Below are 12,827 nucleotides of genomic sequence, written 5' to 3' on the forward strand. Positions count from 1 at the left end.
CAATGTTCTCGTCACAAGAATATCGAAACGATCCCAAGATACCCGCGTGATCCTAAATTTTTTTAGTGAAATTTGAGGATAGGAAAGTCAAAACATCTACGTCAGGAGGCCTCACTAGAGCGACGAAGGGGCTGAGGAGTAAAAAGAATTCTACTCTCTAATATATATAATCCTAAGACTCAAAACATTTTGTTCTAGACTCAACAACGACAGCGATTCGATCAAGCAAGGGGCTCCTAAGTTAAGGATGGTTCTGATTACCAACTTGTAACACCTACGATGCGGCTATATCTCCCATGTGTTGAGGCACGACTTAGAGGCATAACCGCATGGTTTTGTCACAAGGGTCATCTTCACACAATCCCATGTAATGAACAAGAATGGGATAAAGAGTTGGCTTACAATCGCCACTTCACACAATACATTAATTAACATACATCATTCAGAGTACACACATAGACCGACTATGGTCAAATGCAAAAGAAAAAAAGATAACCCCAAATGCTAGATCCCCGATCGTCCCAACTGGGCAGCACTACTGATCATCAGTAAACGAAACATAGTAACGACCAAGGTCCTCGTCAAACTCCCACTTGAGCTCTGTAGCATCACCTACACTGGTATCATCGGCACCTGCAACTGTTTGGAAGTATCCGTGAGTCACGAGGACTCAACAATCTCACACCCGCGAGATCAAGACTATTTAAGCTTATGGGTAGGATAAAGTAGTGCGGTGGAGCTGCAGCAAGCGATAAGCAAAATATGGTGGCTAACATACACAAATAAGAGCGAGAAGAGAAGCAACGCAACGGTCGAGAAGCTAGAAGTGATCAACAAGTGATCCTGAAACTACTTACGTCCAAGCATAACACAAGACCGTGTTCACTTTCCGGACTCCGCCGAAAATAAACCATCACGGCTACACACGCGGTTGATGCATTTTAATTAAGTCAAGTGTCAAGTTCTCTACAACCAAATATTAACAAATTCCCATCTGCCACATAACTGCGGGCACGGCTCTCGAAAGTTTATACCCTGCAGAGGTGTCCCAACTTAGCCCATCACAAGCTCTCACGATCAACGAAGGATATTCCTTCAACCGGAATAACCCGATCAGACACGGAATCCCGGTTACAAGACTTTTCGACAATGGTAAAACAAGACCAGCAAGACCACCCGATTGTGCCGACAAATCCCGATAGGACCTGCACATATCTCGTTCTCAGGGCACACCGGATGAGATAAGCTACGAGTAAAACCAACCCTCAAGTTTCCCCAAGGTGGCCCCGCAGGCTGCTCGGTTCGGACCAACACTTAGAGGAGCACTGGCTTGGGGGTGTGTTAAAATAAAGATGACCCTCGGGCTCGCGAAAACCCAAGGGAAAGGCTTAGGTAGGCAAATGTAAAACCAAGGTTGGGCCTTGCTGGAGGAGTTTTATTCAAAGCGAACCCTCAAGGGGGTCCCATAACCCGAACCGCATAAGGAACGCAAAATCAAGGAACATAACACCGGTATGACGGAAACTAGGGCGGCAAGAGTGGAACAAAACACCAGGCATAAGGCCGAGCCTTCCACCCTTTACCAAGTATATAGATGCATTAATAAAATAAAATATATTGTGATATCCCAAAATATCCATGTTCCAACATGGAACCAACTTCAACTTCACCTGCAACTAACAACGCTATAAGAGGGGCTGAGCAAATGCGGTAACATAGCCAAACAACTGTTTGCTAGGAAGGTGGGTTAGAGGCTTGACATGGCAATATGGGAGGCATGATATAACAAGTGGTAGGTAGCGCGACGTAGCGATAGAACGAACAACTAGCAAGCAAAGATAGAAGTGATATCGAGGGTAATGGTCATCTTGCCTGAGATCCCGCAAGGAAGAAGAACGAGTCCATGAAGAAGACAAACGGACGCAGTCGAACAAATCCTCACAACTCCGGAACGAAACCGAAGCTAACGAGAGAAGCAAACAGGAAAGAAGCAAGAAACATGGTAAACAACCATCACATAAGCATGGCATGATGCAAAATCAAGTATGATGCATGTCCGGTTTAATGAGGCATGGCATGGCAAAGTGCACAAACAGTACTACAAATTAAGTGGAGCTCAATATGCAACGAGTTGCATATTGACGAAACACCACATCAAATATATAGTTCTCTCTAATTTATGTACCAAACAATATTAAATGTTGATTAACATGGCAAGAGGTGAAGCATAAGTAAACTAACTATTTAGGCAAGTTTAAATGAGGCCGAAACAACAACTTACAATTCCGGAAAATCCTCATATGCATGTTTCGAATTTTCTACTGTTCTGCCCAAAACATAATTTAATGTTGTTAAACAGCAAAATGAAGTGCACCATGTTAAACTAGGCATTTTCCTACCCCATTTACATATAAAGTTTATTCAAAATGGAGCTACGGTTATTTAGTTATGAAAAAAAAAATTTAACATGGCATTTATGCGAATTAAAGCAAACATCAATTTAAACATTTTAAACACGGATGAAAGCAACATATTATGAAACTAGATGAAATTCTAAGCATTTTGCATATATAAAACATTTTAAACCGATGCACGGTTGTAGAGTAATTAAATGCATGAACATGAGGGTGCAATCTGTAAACATGCAGTTCCCTGGTTAATTAGCAAACTCGCAGATCTAAAAAAAAGTACGCGGGCCGAATCTGGCTGGCTCGATAGTGTATAGGGGAGGGGCTGGAGCGGCTTCTCAGCCATGGGCTCGACCCAGTCGGTGGAAGAGGCGCTGGGCCTTGGTGTGCTGGACGCGACCCAAGCGCGGGTCAACGCGCGGCGACAGCGTGCGCTCGTGCTTTGCTCGAACGAGGACGAGGCAGAAGACAGGGGCGATGCAGGGGAAGCAGAGGCGCGGAACATGGGGACGAGTGCTCCGGCGAGGGACTTGGCGGCGCAGGGAACAGAGGGGTGCGGATCCGGGCACGGGGAAGGACTTGGCGAGGCTCGACGGCACGGGACGGTGATCATGGCAGCAGGGGCGACCTCCTGTTGCTCCTGTACCTGGCGAGAGAGAGAGAATTTGAGAGAGCGAGAGAGACAGAAGGAGGAGAACGAAGGGAGAGAGAGAGGGACGAGGCCAGTCCTGGTCGACGAGAAAGACGGGGCGCGCAGAGGAGGAGCGGTGCCCGGGCTTGGCGAGCTCGGCGTCGAGGAAGGAGCTCCGGTGAGGTGACAAGCGGGAGGAGGTGATTGGCTCTCGAACGAGGGGCTCCTGGCTCGGGACGATGGGCGCATGGTTGATGACGGGAGCGAGGAGTCCTTCGTGTGCTCGGCGAAGCGGGAGGCGTTCAGCGCGGGTGTAGAGATGGGGGCGACTTGGAGGAGCTGGTTGCCGGCGGCGGCGGGGCGAGGGGACGAGGCCGAGCGCTGCTGCTCGGGGCCTCGAGCAGCTCCACGATCCCTTCCGGATCGAGAGGAGAAGAGGTAGGCCTCGGGCGCTTGGGGAAGAAGTAGAGGAGCTCGAGATCGAGGCTCCTGATCTGAAGCTGGGCACGAGGATGGACCGAGAGGAGGAGGTGGGTGGCTGCTGGGATTTGGGCAGCGCGGAAAACCAAGGGATGATTTTGTATCGGGAGGGGATCTGGGAAGATCCCGAGGTGGAAGGAGAGACTCGGTGGAGTGGCGGCGCTGCGGATGTAATGGATGGGACAGGAGGCCTAAAAACTAGGGTTAGACTGATATATATATATATAGCCAGTGGATTTTTGGTTAGGGCTAGCTCGTCCCTAGGATTGTAATCGGATGGCTGGGAAAAATATAGGTTAGGAAGTCCAAGTAAGAAACGTAGATGTTTTATAGATGTTTGGGGATGATTTGAATCCAACGGTCACGACTGCCCGGATCGAGTTCGTGGAAGTTTCGGACACGCACGCAAAGGGGGTTAGGCGGTCACGATCAAGAGGGAAGCGAAAACTCGAGGGACTCAGAACCGTCAACGAAGGCAGGGACACGGCAACTACGAACGGATGCAAGCTTTAAGAAAACATGCAAATGCAATGCGCATGATGCTATGAGATGAGATGCAACAAACAAATAGATAACCCAGCTGACTCGCAAAACAAGGAAGGCATCTGGAGCGTCGGTCCTGGGGCGTTACACTAGGGGCATGTGACAGGTGAACGGAGAGCGTATTCCGATTCGTCTCGTCATTCTGAGCAACTTTCATGTAGAAGACTTTTTCATCGGAGTTACGGATTATTTTCTACTATTTTTCAAAGATTTAAACAATATTCTAAAAATCCCTGAAATTTTGCTAAGTCTGAGAATTCGTCAGTTTTAAACAACTTTTAGTTGTTTTCAAAAGGCTACAACTCTGGATCTGTACCTCCTTTGATTTTGTGCCTTATATCAATTTTTAGCATTTTTCTATGACCTACATGGTAGTATCCCTTTCATTCATATTAGGGTTCATTTGCTTGATCATCAACAGCTCTAAAGTAGCTATGAAAATAAAGCTGTTTTCAGTTTTTCTATTAACAGAACATTGGACTTTGTGATTTTCGTAGGAATTAATCCATGCGTAAAAAGGATTTGGTCCAGTGGGATAAAATGAAAATTTTCAAGTGTACTCTCTCCCCAAATTATTTTTATCCACATAAGAACTTGTTTTGTGGATGTTTATTGGCTGTCAAAGGGGCTACTCAATGTGAATTTGCCGAAGCTGGCTGCAGCTACAGTAACTGAATGTTACTGTAGCTAGCAGTCAGTAGGAGCGGCAGCAGAAGGTAGACAGCAGCAGCACGCACGCACACACAGGGGCGCCGACGGCGGAAGCTAGCAGCACCAGCAGCACAGACGCGGGCGCGCATGCACGCGCAGGCTGGGCGCTGGGTGTGGCGCGGCCAGCGAGGAACCGCGGCGGCGAAGCAGCGTAGCAACATGCGGAGATGTAGCAGGCTGGGGGAAGCGGCGCCGGGCACGGCAGTGCGGGCGCGCGGTGCACGCGGCGCAGGCACTGGCTCCGCGGGGGCGACGGCAAGCGGCAGTGGCAGCATCGGGCGTGGACGAGCGGGCGGCGGGCTCGCAGGGTGGCTGGGAAGGCCGCGAGCGAGGCAAGCTGGCGCTGCGGTGTAGACAGCAGCGGTTGCAGGAGCCGTGGACGCGCACGAGCGGTACGAGATCAAGGCACCGGCGCGGGAGTAGAGCGACGGCAGTGCGGAGCAACAGGGGCCGCGGGCAGCAGCAGCTTGTAGCGACGCAGAGTAGCAGCTAGCAGGATGCATGCATGTACGCGTACCCATAAGCAAGAGCTCGGACGAGCTCGGGGACGGCAGCCTACGGCGGAATAACGGGAGGGGAGAGGAGGTACTCACCGAACGGCACACGGTAGCCGGCGGGAGGCTTAGGAGCTGCAGCGTCGTCGCAATCGTTGGTGAAGCTCCGGTGACCGAAGCGGGGAGAAGAGCTCCATCCCGACGAGGCAGTGGCGGAGAGCTTGATGTCGTGGTCGTAGACGATGTGAAGACTGACGGCGGAGCTCCCGGCGCGGTCCTAGGCGACGGGGTCGACGGAAGGCGCGTGGACAGTGGCGTCCATGGCCACGACGATGGTGGGCGACCAGAGGGGAAAAAGGAGGACGGGGGCGCGAGGGAGGGAGGAGAGGAGGTGAACTAGGGTTCCAGGGAGGGGCTTCGGGGTCTTATAGACGAGGGGGTGGCCGTGGATGGCCGGCACCTGGTCGGGGCGCCATGGATGGCCTCCACGATCCCCCTCTCGTGAACAGGAGGAGGAGGAGGGAGGGGTATGTGGGCTAGCCCATGGCCAGTTGGGCCAAGGCCCACTGGGGGAGGCAGGTTTGTTTTGTTGTTTTTGTTGTTGTTTGTGTCTTTCTTTTTGCTTAATTTCTTTTTACTGTCTTAATCAATTTCCATAATATTCTAGTTTAGTTAAAATACAAAAGTAGTTTCTAAATTAGTATTAGTATTTATGCCACTGCCACAAAAATAACTTGGCATAAAATAAATTAGTTGAGAGTTTTTATAAATTAGAAAGCATATATATAATTGTTTAAGCCACTGTTTTAATCATTTTGGAACACGTAAACCTTTTATTAAAATTTCGGTTCTTCACCAATAATACTTATTACTTATTATCCGCAGTTTACTCATTTTAGTTTTGACATTTGAAAACTTTTATATTTGACTTTATTTTCAATTTGAATTTAATCATTTTGAATCTAAACGAGATTAGCAACAGTAACAGCGGTTACGTGGCCTCATTTGCAGAGGATTACTGTAGCTTAATTACCCGGGGGTACAAGGAGGCCCGTGGCAATTGTAGAAAGGGTTAGAAGGTTGGATAACTCACACCCCCCACACGCACGTAGCCACTATCGCCCTGAGGCAACCCTTGCCGGGCAAGTGTACTACACTCCGCCACCACCTTTCCACCATAAATCCACCGAAGCAGGAGTAGGGATTTACATAGACAAACAGAGTGTCACTAGTATGCCTCTAGTTGACTAGCTCGTTGATCAAAGATGGTTATGTTTCCTAACCATAGACATGAGTTGTCATTTGATTAACGAGATCACATCATTAGAGAATGATGTGATTGACTTGACCCATTCCGTTAGCTTTGCACTTGATCGTTTAGTATATTGCTATTGCTCTCTTCATGACTTATACATGTTCCTATGACTATGAGATTATGCAACTCCCGAATACCGGAGGAACAATTTGTGTGCTACCAAACATCACAACGTAACTGGGTGATTATAAAGGTGCTCTACAGGTGTCTCCGAAGGTACTCGTTGGGTTGGCATAGATCGAGATTAGGATTTGTCACTCCGATTGTCGGAGAGGTATCTCTGGGCCCTCTCGGTAATGCACATCACTATAAGCCTTGCAAGCAATGCAACTAATGAGTTAGTTGCGGGATGATGTATTACGGAACGAGTAAAGAGACTTGCCGGTAACGAGATTGAACTAGGTATTAAGATACCGACGATCGAATCTCGGGCAAGTAACATACCGATGACAAAGGGAACAACGTATGTTGTTATGCGGTTTTACCGATAAAGATCTTCGTAGAATATGTGGGAGCCAATATGAGCATCCATGTTCCGGTATTGATTATTAACCAGAGACGTGTCTCAGTCATGTGTACATAGTTCTCAAACCCGTAGGGTCCGCATGTTAAAGTTCTGTGACGATCGGTATTATGAGTTTTTGTATTTTGATGTACCGAAGGTAGTTCGGAGTCCTGGATATGATCACGAACATGACGAGGAGTCTCGAAATGGTCGAGACGTAAATATCGATATATTGGACGACTATGTTCGGACACCGGAAGCGTTTCGAGAAGTTTCGGACATATACCGGAGTACTGGGGGGTTACCCGAACCCCCCGGGGAGTATAATGGGCCTATTGGGCCTTAGTGGAGAAGAGGAGGGGCGGCCAGGGCATTCTGTGCACCCCCTCCCCCTCTAGTCCGGATTGGACAAGGAGGGGGCGCCCCCCTTTCCTTCCTCCTCTCTCCTTCGCTTCCCCCTTCCCTTGGCGCGCCCTCCTCCTTGGCCGGCCGCCTCCCCCTAGCTCCTTTATATACGGGGGCAGGGGGCACCCCAAGACACAACAATTGATCAGTTGATCTTTTAGCCGTGTGCGGTGCCCCCCTCCACCATAGTCCACCTCGGTCATATCGTAGCGGTGCTTAGGCGAAGCCCTGCGTCGGTAGCATCATCATCACCATCATCACGCCGTCGTGCTGACGGAACTCTCCCTCGAAGCTCTGCTGGATCGGAGTTCGCGGGACATCATCGAGCTGAACGTGTGTTGAACTCGGAGGTGTCGTGCGTTCGGTACTTGGATCGGTCGGATCGTGAAGACGTACGACTACATCAACCGCGTTGTTCTAACGCTTCCGCTTTCGGTCTACGAGGGTACGTGGACAACACTCTCCCTTCTCATTTCTATGCATCACCATGATCTTGCATGTGCGTAGGAATTTTTTTGAAAATACTACGTTACCCAACAGTGGCATCCGAGCCAGGTTTATGCGTAGATGTTATATGCACGAGTAGAACACAAGTGAGTTGTGGGCGATACAAGTCGTACTGCTTACCAGCATGTCACACTTTGGTTCGGCGGTATTGTTGGATGAAGCTTCCTGGACCGACATTAGGCGTATGCTTACGTGAGACTGGTTCTACTGACGTTCTTTGCACACAAGTGGCTGGCAGGTGTCAGTTTCTCCAGCTTCAGTTGAACCGACTGTGGCTACGCCCGGTCCTTGTGAAGGATAAAACAACACTAACTTGATGAACTATAGTTGTGGTTTTAATGCGTAGTGCGTAGGTAAGAACGGTTCTTGCTCAGCCCGTAGCAGCCACGTAAAACTTGCAACAACAAAGTAGAGGACGTCTAACTTGTTTTTGCAGGGCATTTTGTGATGTGATATGGTCAAGACATGATGCTAAATTTTATTGTATGAGATGATCATGTTTTGTTACAAAGTTATCGGGAACTGGCAGGAGCCATATGGTTGTCGCTTTATTGTATGCAATGCAATCGCCCTGTAATTGCTTTACTTTATCACTAAGAGGTAGCGATAGTAGTAGAAGCAATAGTTGGCGCGACGACAACGATGCTACGATGAAGATCAAGGTGTCGCGCCGGTGACGATGGTGATCATGACGGTGCTTCAGAGATGGAGATCACAAGCACAAAATGATGATGGCCATATCATATCACTTATATTGATTGCATGTGATGTTTATCCTTTATGCATCTTATTTTGCTTAGATTGAGGGTAGCATTATAAGATGATCTCTCACTAAATTTCAAGGTACAAGTGTTCTCCCTGAGTATGCGTTCGTCGTGCCGAGACTGTTGGGGAACGTAGTAATTTCAAAAAAATTCTACGCACACGCAAGATCATGGTGATGCATAGCAACGAGAGGGTAGAGTGTTGTCTACGTACCCTTGTAGACCGATAGCGGAAGCGTTAACACAACGCGGTTGATGTAGTCGTACGTCTTCACGATCCGACCGATCAAGTACCGAACGTACGGCACCTCCGACTTCAGCACACGTTCAGCTCAATGACGTCCCTCGAACTCCGATCCAGCCGAGTGTTGAGGGAGAGTTTTGTCAGCACGACGGCGTGGTGACGATGATGATGTTCTACCGACGCAGGGCTTCGCCTAAGCTCTGCTACGATAATATCGAGGTGTAATATGGTGGAGGGGGCACCGCACACGGCTAAAAGATCGTTGATCAATTGTGTGTTGAGAGGTGCCCCCTGCCCCCGTATATAAAGGAGCAAGGGGGAGGCCGGCGGCCAAGGGAGGAGAGGCACGCCAGGAGGAGTCCTACTCCTACCGGGAATAGGACTCCCCCCCTTTCCATGTTCGACTAGGAGTGGAAGGGGAAAGAGGTGGAGGGGAGGAAGGAAGGGGGGGCGCCGCCCCCTCTCCTTGTTCTATTCGGACTGGGGGGGAAGGGGGCGCGGCCCTGCCCTAGCCTCCTCTCCTCTCTTCCACCTAGGCCCAATAAGGCCCATTAAGTTACCGGGGGGTTCCGGTAACCTCCCGGTACTCCGGAAAAATCCCGATTTCACCCGGAACACTTCTGATATCCAAACATAGGCTTCCAATATATCAATCTTTATGTCTCGACCATTTCGAGACTCCTCGTCATGTCCGTGATCACATCCGGGACTCCGAACAACCTTCGGTACATCAAAACATATAAACTCATAATATAACTGTCATTGTAACGTTAAGCGTGCGGACCCTACGGGTTCGAGAACTATGTAGACATGACCGAGACACCTCTTCGGTCAATAACCAATAGCGGAACCTGGAAGCTCATATTGGTTCCTACATATTCTACAAATATCTTTATCTGTCAGACCGCATAACAACATATGTTGTTCCCTTTGTCATCGGTATGTTACTTGCCCGAGATTCGATCGTCGGTATCTCGATACCTAGTTCAATCTCGTTACCGGCAAGTCTCTTTACTCGTTCCGTAATACATCATTCCGCAACTAACTCATTAGTCACAATGCTTGCAAGGCTTATAGTGATGTGTATTACTGAGTGGGCCCAGAGATACCTCTCCGACAATCGGAGTGAAAAATCCTAATCTCGAAATACGCCAACCCAACAAGTACCTTTGGAGACACCTGTAGATCACCTTTATAATCACCCAGTTACATTGTGACGTTTGGTAGCACACAAAGTGTTCCTCCGGTAAACGGGAGTTGCATAATCATATAGTCATAGGAACATGTATAAGTCACGAAGAAAGCAATAGCAACATACTAAACGATCGAGTGCTAAGCTAACGGAATGGGTCAAGTCAATCACGTCATTCTCCTAATGAAGTCATCCCGTTAATCAAATGACAACTCATGTCTATGGCTAGGAAACATAACCATCTTTGATTAGCGAGCTAGTCAAGTAGAGGCATACTAGTGACACTCTGTTTGTTTATGTATTCACACATGTATTATGTTTCCGGTTAATACAATTCTAGCATGAACAATAAACATTTATCATGATATAAGGAAATAAATAATAACTTTATTATTGCCTCTAGGGCATATTTCCTTCAGTCTCCCACTTGCACTAGAGTCAATAATCTGGATTACACAGTAATGATTCTTACACCCATGGAGTCTTGGTGCTGATCATGTTTTGCTCATGGAAGAGGCTTAGTCAATGGGTCTACAACATTCAGATCCGTATGTATCTTGCAAATTTCTATGTCTCCCACCTGGACTAAATCCCGGATGGAGTTGAAGCGTCTTTTGATGTGCTTGGTTCTCTTGTGAAATCTGGATTCCTTTGCCAAGGCAATTGCACCAATATTGTCACAAAAGATTTTCATTGGTCCCGATGCACTAGGTATGACACCTAGATCGGATATGAACTCCTTCATCCAGACTCCTTCATTTGCTGCTTCCGAAGCAGCTATGTACTCCACTTCACACGTAGATCCCGCCACGACACTTTGCTTAGAACTGCACCAACTGACAGCTCCACCGTTCAATGTAAATACGTATCCGGTTTGCGATTTAGAATCGTCCGGATCAGTGTCAAAGCTTGCATCAACGTAACCATTTACGATGAGCTCTTTGTCACCTCCATAAACGAGAAACATATCCTTAGTCCTTTTCAGGTATTTCAGGATGTTCTTGACCGCTGTCCAGTGATCCACTCCTGGATTACTTTGGTACCTCCCTGCTAAACATATAGACGGGCACACATCAGGTCTGGTACACAGCATTGCATACATGATAGAGCCTATGGCTGAAGCATAGGGGACATCTTTCATCTTCTCTCTATCTTCTGCAGTGGTCGGGCTTTGAGTCTTACTCAATCTCACACCTCGTAGTACAGGCAAGAACCCTTTCTTTGCTTGATCCATTTTGAACTTCTTCAAAACATTGTCAAGGTATGTGCTTTGTGGAAGTCCAATTAAGCGTCTTGATCTATCTCTATAGATCTTGATGCCTAATATATATGCAGCTTCACTGAGTTCTTTCATTGAAAAACTCTTATTCAAGTATCCCTTTATGCTATCCAGAAATTCTATATCATTTCCAAACAGTAATATGTCATCCGCATATAATATCAGAAATGCTACTGAGCTCCCACTCACTTTCTTATAAATACAGGCTTCTCCAAAAGTCTGTATAAAACCAAATGCTTTGATCACACTATCAAAGCATTTATTCCAACTCCGAGAGCCTTGCACCAGTCCATAAATGGATCGCTGGAGCTTGCACACTTTGTTAGCTCCCTTTGGATCGATAAAACCTTCCGGTTGCATCATATACAACTCTTCTTCCAGAAATCCATTCAGGAATGCAGTTTTTACATCCATTTGCCAAATTTCATAATCATAAAATGCAGAAATTGCTAACATGATTCGGACAGACTTAAGCATTGCTACGGGTGAGAAGGTCTTATCGTAGTCAATCCCTTGAACTTGTCGAAAACCTTTTGCAACAAGTCGAGCTTTATAGACAGTAACATTACCGTCAGCGTCAGTCTTCTTCTTGAAGATCCATTGATTTTCAATGGCTTGCCGATCATCGGGCAAGTCAACCAAAGTCCATACTTTGTTCTCATACATGGATCCCATCTCGGATTTCATGGCCTCAAGCCATTTTGTGGAATCTGGGCTCATCATCGCTTCTTCATAGTTCGTAGGTTCGTCATGGTCTAGTAACATAACCTCCAGAATAGGATTACCGTACCACTCTGGTGCGGATCTTAATCTGGTTGACCTACGAGGTTCAGTTATAACTTGATTTGAAGTTTCATGATCATTATCATTAACTTCCCCACTAATTGGTGTAGGTGTCGCAGAAACTGGTTTCTGTGATGATCTACTTTCCAATAAGGGAACAGGTACAGTTACCTCATCAAGTTCTACTTTCCTCCCATTCACTTCTTTCGAGAGAAACTCCTTCTCTAGAAAGGATCCATTCTTAGCAACGAATGTCTTGCCTTCGGATCTATGATAGAAGGTGTACCCAACAGTCTCCTTTGGGTATCCTATGAAGACACATTTCTCCGATTTAGGTTCGAGCTTATCAGGTTGAAGTTTCTTCACATAAGCATCGCAACCCCAAATTTTAAGAAACGACAACTTTGGTTTCTTGCCAAACCATAGTTCATAAGGCGTCGTCTCAACGGATTTCGATGGTGCCCTATTTAGAGTGAATGCAGCCGTCTCTAAAGCATAACCCCAAAACGATAGCAGTAAATCAGTAAGAGACATCATAGATCGCACCATATCTAGTAAAGTACGAT

The 12,827-nt window shown here is 47.3% G+C and overlaps 1 long non-coding RNA gene across 1 annotated transcript; it reads right to left on the reverse strand.

Annotated features, from left to right (window-relative positions):
- Positions 1-383: 383 nt before the first annotated feature.
- On the reverse strand, positions 384-5,751 carry LOC141021263 (uncharacterized). Its single transcript, XR_012181679.1, has 2 exons — positions 5,367-5,751; positions 384-639 (listed from the first exon to the last, which is right to left on the reverse strand). It is a non-coding gene; the product is annotated as an uncharacterized lncRNA (long non-coding RNA).
- Between the last annotated feature and the right edge of the window lie 7,076 nt (positions 5,752-12,827).

The sequence above is a fragment of the Aegilops tauschii genome, chromosome 4 (assembly GCF_002575655.3).
Source record: "Aegilops tauschii subsp. strangulata cultivar AL8/78 chromosome 4, Aet v6.0, whole genome shotgun sequence".
Lineage (NCBI taxonomy): Eukaryota > Viridiplantae > Streptophyta > Magnoliopsida > Poales > Poaceae > Aegilops > Aegilops tauschii.